The 8,305-nt window shown below is 36.0% G+C and overlaps 1 long non-coding RNA gene across 2 annotated transcripts; it reads right to left on the reverse strand.

Annotated features, from left to right (window-relative positions):
* Positions 1–4,060: 4,060 nt before the first annotated feature.
* On the reverse strand, positions 4,061–4,888 carry LOC145623947 (uncharacterized). Of its 2 annotated transcripts, XR_014110319.1 has the most exons (3): positions 4,826–4,888; positions 4,407–4,480; positions 4,061–4,303 (listed from the first exon to the last, which is right to left on the reverse strand). It is a non-coding gene; the product is annotated as an uncharacterized LOC145623947 (long non-coding RNA). The 2 variants fall into 2 exon arrangements; XR_014110316.1 differs by having other exon boundaries at positions 4,407–4,886.
* Positions 4,889–8,305: the final 3,417 nt, after the last annotated feature.

Genomic DNA, 8,305 nt, shown 5'->3' on the forward strand with positions numbered 1-8,305 from the left:
TTTCGATCAAGAAAGCAAAACCAAGATGATATAACACTAGTTTAAGCTTTAATCCAATACACCTTAGATGATGAACTCATCAACTTTACTGGCAGAATAAAGCTTAGGAAGCAAGAACAAATCCTATGAACGAGCAAAACTAACATGTCATGTCATAGGAAAACATATACTTGAGACAATTCAAGGATTTAACATATCAAGCTCGTACATGATAAACGTAGCGGATATTCAGCATACATATCACCCACAGTCCCACAAGCCTTCATGCTTTACGTGAAACATATCTAGAAGTCAATTCTTTATTATTGGAAACCCCCACATCACAAATACAACATGAAAATAATCATGAACCAGGTAACAAATTAGGGAGTATAAACCAAATTCTTGGGTGAAATACTTACTAAACAAATAAACAACTGATACATATCTGCAACCCCCACAATACTAACATTCACAGAATATTAATAGTTTTTAAAGACATATAGAATGTTAATTCCCATCCTTACCTCATGTGGGGTACTTACACTTCAAACTTGCACGGCCATTCTAGCTTTGTTAAGTCAAGCCTTTTTATTCTGCTAATAAGCACGGAAATCAACCGGTCTTATCTAGACCATCAACAAGAAAAATAATTGCTACACCTCTAGCCAATTAAATACATTTCAAGTTCGTGAACAAAGCTGATTAAGATCACAAGAATTAAAAGAAACAATAATTCTAAATCCCTTTTTTAATATAAAAAAGAGACACTTACAAGCTTATCACATACTCCGTGCTCAACAAAACATTGTCCATGTTTAGGAAAAATAACACTATCATAAGATAGAACACATGTCATCCCTAATCTACTAGGACAAAACACATTAAAGTCCATGAACATAAATAAATTACCATTTAGCGTCAAATCTAACTCAACCCCCACATTGCAGCGCAATACTCCATAATAATAAAAATTAAATTATGCATACTTGGGGCACATATAATAATCATATTATATTATGTAGAGTTAGAAGTATTAAGGACAACAAAAGCAATTAAGGAGGAGAAACTTCCCTAGTAATCTAGCATCGAGCATGATCGACCCCTACAGGCTGCAACTTCGTGAGTTTGATCTCCCATTGTAATTTGCTTAGTGCACAGCCACGCGGCCATACTTACTGTCACTGACGACTCTCGTCCAAACTTGTTGCCATGCCCAATACATTATATTTGTCGTGCTTTATCTTAGTTGAGTTAACTCAATTTCTCGCAACCATAGTACCAGACCACTTTGTCTCAGCAATTCAGCATTGTAGTGGGATTTTGATCCTTGTAAATTAATTGCACTTATATTCTGACAATTATTCATTGAAAATCCTTTTGCAAGGAATTAAATAATGTAGTCGGTTAACATATATATCAGAAAGTGCACTTCCATCAAATTAATCAAGTACCCATAGAAACATGAAGTCTAACTCATATGGACATATCGAATTTCACTAGGAAAAAAAACCACTAAGCCACCAGTTCAAAACCCCCCTAAGCCACCGGTTTTGAACCGGTGGTCATTTGGGGGGTGGCAATAACCCCAAGAAAGGCCACCGGTTCAAAACCGGTGGCAAAAATGATTATTGCCACCGGTTAACCGGTGGTAATATTTATTATGGCCACCGGTTAACCGGTGGCAAAAACCCATTCCCGCTTTTTTTAAAGGGGTTTTTGGCACCGGTTCTGTTCAAAACCGGTGGCAAAAATGGCCCAAAAAAATAAAATTTTTTTTTTTTTTTTTTGCTTTTTTCACATAAAATGATATATAAACACTAACATGTATATATATACTTACATATTTTCATTAAAAAAAGGCTATAATATTACAATTTTGGTCCAAAAAACTTTAAAAAAATACTAGTCACTGTTAAATACAAGCAAAGTCACACCAATGAAACAGCCTTGGCGAGGCAGCAGCTGCAGCAGCCTTACGAGGCAGCAGCAACCTTGCGTATAGATAAAATCTTCCAATAGTCTTCGTATATTTTCTCTTTTGTCACCTCCTCTGACATTGATCTAGAATGCTCCACCACTCCAATCAAGCGATAAATGCAATTGTCCCTCTTTGTGGACCTGCAAGCTTGTTCAAGCAACAGATCTTAATATATACTTCGTATACAGTCCTTACTACACCACACTCACAATAAAGGTAGCATGATACAGAATGCATGCATATTGCAATAAACACAGCTAAGTAGAATTTACACACACAAACTGAAATTTCACTCTCTACATTCATATGGTTCACCCCACCCTCCTTTTCTTGTCCTAGATTGGGAAACTCCATTATTATGAACTTACATGACTGTCTAGTCAACACAAAAACCAAAAAAAAAAAAAGGAAAGGGAATAAAAAGCTGGCACCTCAAATTCAAACATGCTCATGAGGGAGTGCTCTATCTCTTTTAAAGTGACAAGTATTTATAGCACATAATTAAACATATATATATATATCATAATATCAAAACCAGGCAGCAAGGGCAGTAAAAGCAAGTAGCTTAAATTAGCAATTAACACAAGTGCACCAAGAGAAATGCATATCATACTTAAGGATCCCTTCTTTCACCAAAACTCAAAATTAAGAAACATAAGACACATCGGCACCACATAGGCACATCACATCAGCATTGTATTTAGAAATAATCAAATCTCACAATCACACCACATAGGCATATCGCAGCAGCATCAATAATAATGCATAATAACAAAGAATCAATCACAACAGCAGAATACAAAAATATCATCATCAAATGTCAAAATTATCAGAAAACTAATTTGATTTTGACCCCTTACAATTAGCACCACAGAATATTTCCAATAAAAAGCAAATTCAACCATATATAACCAATCAAATACTCGAAGTAAGACAAAATAAACATGATCCAGATCATATTAAAAAGCAACAATCTTTAAGCCTAAAATAAAACAAAACCAGCTAAATTCGACAGAATATGTAACACCCAAATCCTTTCATCCACAAATTTTATAATCAAAACACCAAAAACTTGCATCAAGATATAGAATACGAAAAAAAAGCAGGATTAATTGGGAAATTTCAATTAATAGAACCTACAAAAATCAAAGATACAAATTTAATAGCAACTATAACAATCAAAGATACAAATTTAATAACATGCTACAACGACACATGCTAATGAAATCTACTTTTTTGTAGAATGATTGAAAAGCTACAATCATGAAGCACCGCGCACCAAAACCACTGATCAAACAAGCAATCGCAAACACCTAAATATACAGAACTATAAACCTGACACATTGAATGGCAGGAGTACATGAATGGGAAGAGAAGAAAATATCTATATCCTCAAAACCAAACACACAAAAAAACACCACAACCCGAATGAACTCAAGTCGGTTGCAGGGGACCAAGTCGATCAGCAGCATAATTCGGTATATCAGATCATTAGGATTTATGCATTAAAAGGGCAGAAGACAGGTGTGCACTTTCAAAGAGATTAGATATTGAAAGTAACTAGCAACTCCATCCATGCACAAACAACTAAACAAAAGGCAAAAGAAATTTCATGATTTCTTATGTAAAAAGCAGGAAGGCTGGAAGGGACAGCCACTACACATCTTTAAATAGCCAATAAACAAGGAGACCTGGTGCTAGACATGCAGACTCAATTTTTCAAAGCAGAACTAAACATGTCCACTGCACATTATGAGCAATAAAGATTCAAGAGACATCACAGGGCCCAAATTGACAGAACGTTGAAAGAGACTCATAACACATTTGAGCACTTCATTCCATATACTGCTAATGTACAAGTGCAATATTCATCAGTTTGAAAAAAATTCAAGTAGAAGCCAAACCTCCACCTCCCACCTTCTCACTCTATATATAGCTCCCGAAAAAAAGTAGCTAACGACAACAACTATTAATACATTATCTAATTCGAGCTGCAAAATCATCATTACAACCAAAACAATAAAACATTGCATCTTTTCGAGATCTTTTTCAAATCCAAGTAGCAAAATCATCATCATTATTTCAAACAAAACAACCCCCTTAGACCTTGCATCAGATTTAGGATTTCAAACAAAACAAAGCCTCATTCAGAGACAACAGAGGAACATTAACAGCAGATTTAAAATTCAGAACAGAATCCTTAGCTTGGTAACATCTGAGTGAATTCAACATATCTTCATACAACCCCCTTAGACATTACTATTTATTCCTTGAGACGTTTACCCATTTTTCAGCATAAGGGTTGGCACTAATGTTGACATCAACACCACCTTTAACAGTCCACTGCAAGTAGATAAACACATAATACCACATCAATTAGTTGCAAGCCCAGAAAACCATAATTCACAAACTTGCAAGAAATGAAAAGATTTGTACAGATTCATACCTTTCCATCTACGTCCCAAAGGCATCCATTGAAGAGTTCCTTGTAGGGGTATGAGTCAGACAAAAGCTCAACACCTAATAATTTCGAGTTTCGAATGAATCCATTAGATAACAATCAAACGAATACTATACACACAAAATATTGACAGATCTCACGAGCAAAAAACAGTACTTCAAAATTAAATTGTTCGACCAAAATTGAGTTCCTACATATCTATTTCTTAAGAATTCAGTGATTTATAGACAAACCAAAATTCAACATTGATCACAAATATAAATCAAATCTCACGATAATAAACCTATATAAATATACATGATCAAAGACAAAATCGATAAGCCCCATATCAAGTTCAATTTTTTCTGTAATTAGGGTCAGATTATCACGAAAATGCAGAAAAATTATTAAGAAACATCCTTTACCTCATCGTCATCAAACTCATTACCATACCCAACCTTCACATGGCCTCAATACCCAAGTTAAATCCCGTACCCAGGTTCGCTCCACTGCACATCAGTAATTTGAAAGCACAAAAACACAGATCTATATGGTGTTAAGAAATCTGACAATGAAATGTTGTCAAAATTCAGTAATTGCGAAGCTGCATGTAATTGAGAAAGGAATTGAACAATTTCTATGGAGTAATGTTGAATTAAATCGAAATCCATAAAACCCTTGGTTTCCGAAAACATGAAATTGTAAATTCGACAAAAATGAAAACTCAAAAAACACGAAATAATGAAATTATTTACCGAGAAAAGAAGAAAAACGCACGAACCTTCAGGGAAAATCATTTCGCGATGGGGAAACGACGAGAGGTGGGTTTGTATCAGCTCCTAGCGCCACTGCCGCCGTTGCTAGGACATGAATAAAGGGAAGCGGGAGGAATGGACGACGGCACGGTGTAGAGAGGAAAGAGAGAGAGAATAGGGAGATCTAGTTGAGGAGAGAGGAGGAAGAAGAGAGAGAGAGAACGCGAGATAGAGGAAAGAGAAAGAGCTGAGAACGCGGAAAGAGAAAGAAAATAAAGGGGCGAATTTGTTTTTTATTATTGCCACGGGTTTTGAACCGGTGGCCTTAAAAACATATGCCACCGGTTCGGTTTGAACCGGTGGCAATTATAAAAAGCCTAGTCCCGCCCATTTTTTTCCCACCGGTTTTTAAAAACCGGTGGCCATGGCTCGGTGCCTTTTGTATTTTTCTACTAGTGTTTGTGCATTAAACTCACTAAAGCTCTGACAATCAAAGAATGTATCCCCAAACTCGATCTATACGATCTTCCAATTACGAAAATTAGGACGACTTCAGATTGTCAATTCCCAATTAATTTTCGCCTTAAATTTTAATACCCATAATTTAGGGTTCTTGAATTTCGTCAAAATGTATGCTCCAAAGACCTTAAACAATCTCCAAGATAACGATTTTACGCTTATTAAAGGAATCAATAGTATCATGATATTAATAGTATTTCGCTTCTAAATTATTGGTAAAATACCTGTCGATTCCAATAACAAAATAGAGAAGATGAAAGGGAAAAATACTTGATTGAAGATCTCAACTCACAGTCGCGCCGTGGAACAATAATCCACAGCCTTAGAAGCGAAATACGCCACCACCGGTACAGGTTTCCTGATGACGCACGCCCCCCAAGTTTAACGCAACTCTCCCCGTAATTCGTGCACCCGAATCCGAAGAGTGGAATTGCTCAAGAATTGTTCAGATCTCAAAGGGTAGGTTTTTGTTTATGTGTTTAGGGTTCAATAATATAAAATTATGAATACAGGAAAGGCAATGCTCATATTTATATATGTCCCGAAATTAGAAAACAAAATAAACAAACCGACCTAAGGAAAAAAGGCGGGCCCGATCGGGAAAACATCCGCCCGATCGGGCACGAGATAAAACAATATTACTGTAGGGAATAATTTCAAGCCTTTAAATCCCACTAGCTTGAACCCCACTGTGATCATACACTAAAGTACGGTGGCGTCCAAAAGGGAAGAAGATAGAGCAAAAGAGTCGCCAACAAGTTTTTAAGGAACTTGTAAACCGTTCACGAGGTGAAGGTTACACCCCTTAACGATCCAAGAGATCGTCAACTCCATAAGGTCATGAACCAAATAAGGGTTCGGGGATGATGGTACAAATCCAACCTAAAAGAGATTGAACCTGCCCTAATAATAGGCCTCTACTTTATTCTGCTCGTATTCATGTGCGATTTCTGATTAACATGCAATCAATAGGATTAACCCTAAACCTGTTTAATCTATGTTGGTTGAATTTAATGCACAAATAAACTATTATTGGCGATCACTTGAATTATAATCAAATTAACCCTAACAAGATTATTAATTATCTTATCAAGCGTGATTACAAGTATCAATTCCCTTTAAACATGCACAAAAGGTGTGATCAAGCAATAACAATAAATATAATATATATCAAGCAACATAATAAATAATCAACATCATTAATAACAATAATATCAATCATAATTATAATAATCATGTTAAACCATAGCAAGATCCTAGGCATGATACTAACAAGATTAATAACAAACCCTAGCATGTCACTAAACAATAAAAATCAAATCTTTAGCCCTAACATGATACTAACAATCATAAATATTTGGGAGAAAATAGGAAGCATCGTACTTTTAATCATACTTGATATTAAAGTTACCCTAGACATGATACTAGGAATATCATAATACAATCTAAACATGATATCTACATCATAATATCAATAAATCAATTAAAGCACTTACTTTGATGCCTCGTACCTCTTTCTAATAACAAAATACACACGTTAGTAACTTCAAGGAAAATAATAATCAAAACAATTAAATTAAATAATTGAAAGAGAGATTTGGGACCAAACCCTCAGAAATTAAAACCTTTCACGTCTAGGGCGAAGGCAACTTCGAATATGGCTAGGTGTTTGTAGATCTTGCGAATGCGGAATTTTGTATGTGAAAACAAAGTTTAGAAAAGAGAGAGAATAATCAAGAAAATCTTGATGAGAGTTGGTGAATAAAAACGGAGTTTTTGACACGATATTTATAGAGAAAATCATCCAAAAAAGATAATTTAACAAAACAGAGTCTGACGATCGCAAAACAGGATTGGCGCTAACCCTGGCTAGCTGGCGCCAGGCACCAATGGCTAGCGCCAGGCGCCAATGGCTAGCGCCTGGCGCCAAGCCTGGTTCCAGGCGCCAAGGCCTGGGGTTGGACGCCAAACTGGATTTCAACGCGTTTTCGAAAATCTGATAAATTTCCCGTACTGGAAGATAAAATAATATAATTTCTTCGAAAATGCTATTTGATCTTGATTAAAACTCTGAAAAGTCCTAATTGAATTAGGAATGAAAAAGAACCTTCTAGAATATTCTAGAAGACTAAAACCATTCCTAATTGCATTAGGAATGATAAATCATATTAGGCCCTCCCCTAGATCATTGGGCCGTACATAAAGCTCAAATCGGGCCCAGTTTAGTAAATTGGCCATAACTTCCTCAATATTCATCGGAATTGGGCTTATAATATATCGTTGGAAAGGTCTTTGCAAGCCCCATCCAACTACACCACTATTGGACCCATATCATGGACCAACCAAACTGGATTGGCTGTTTTCTTAAAATAAAGTTTTCAAAATCAGGGAGAAGAGAAAAGAAATAAAACTTTCCACTACACTAGACCTTTCCACACTTCGTTTCATTCGATTATGATTCGGCGTGAAAGGTACTCATCACCGGGTTTGGTTTTGGGGAAACACAAATGGGTGTCTACAGAAGCCCCCACTTTGACTGAGTTTGGAGAAACGCGAGTTTCGAAAACGAAAGCCAAAGTAACGATAGGGACGGAGAATGATTCAGAACGTTCTGCGATCCTAAATCAATCT

Source organism: Chenopodium album, chromosome 1, assembly GCF_948465745.1.
Source record: "Chenopodium album chromosome 1, dcCheAlbu1.1, whole genome shotgun sequence".
In the NCBI taxonomy this organism is placed as follows: domain Eukaryota; kingdom Viridiplantae; phylum Streptophyta; class Magnoliopsida; order Caryophyllales; family Amaranthaceae; genus Chenopodium; species Chenopodium album.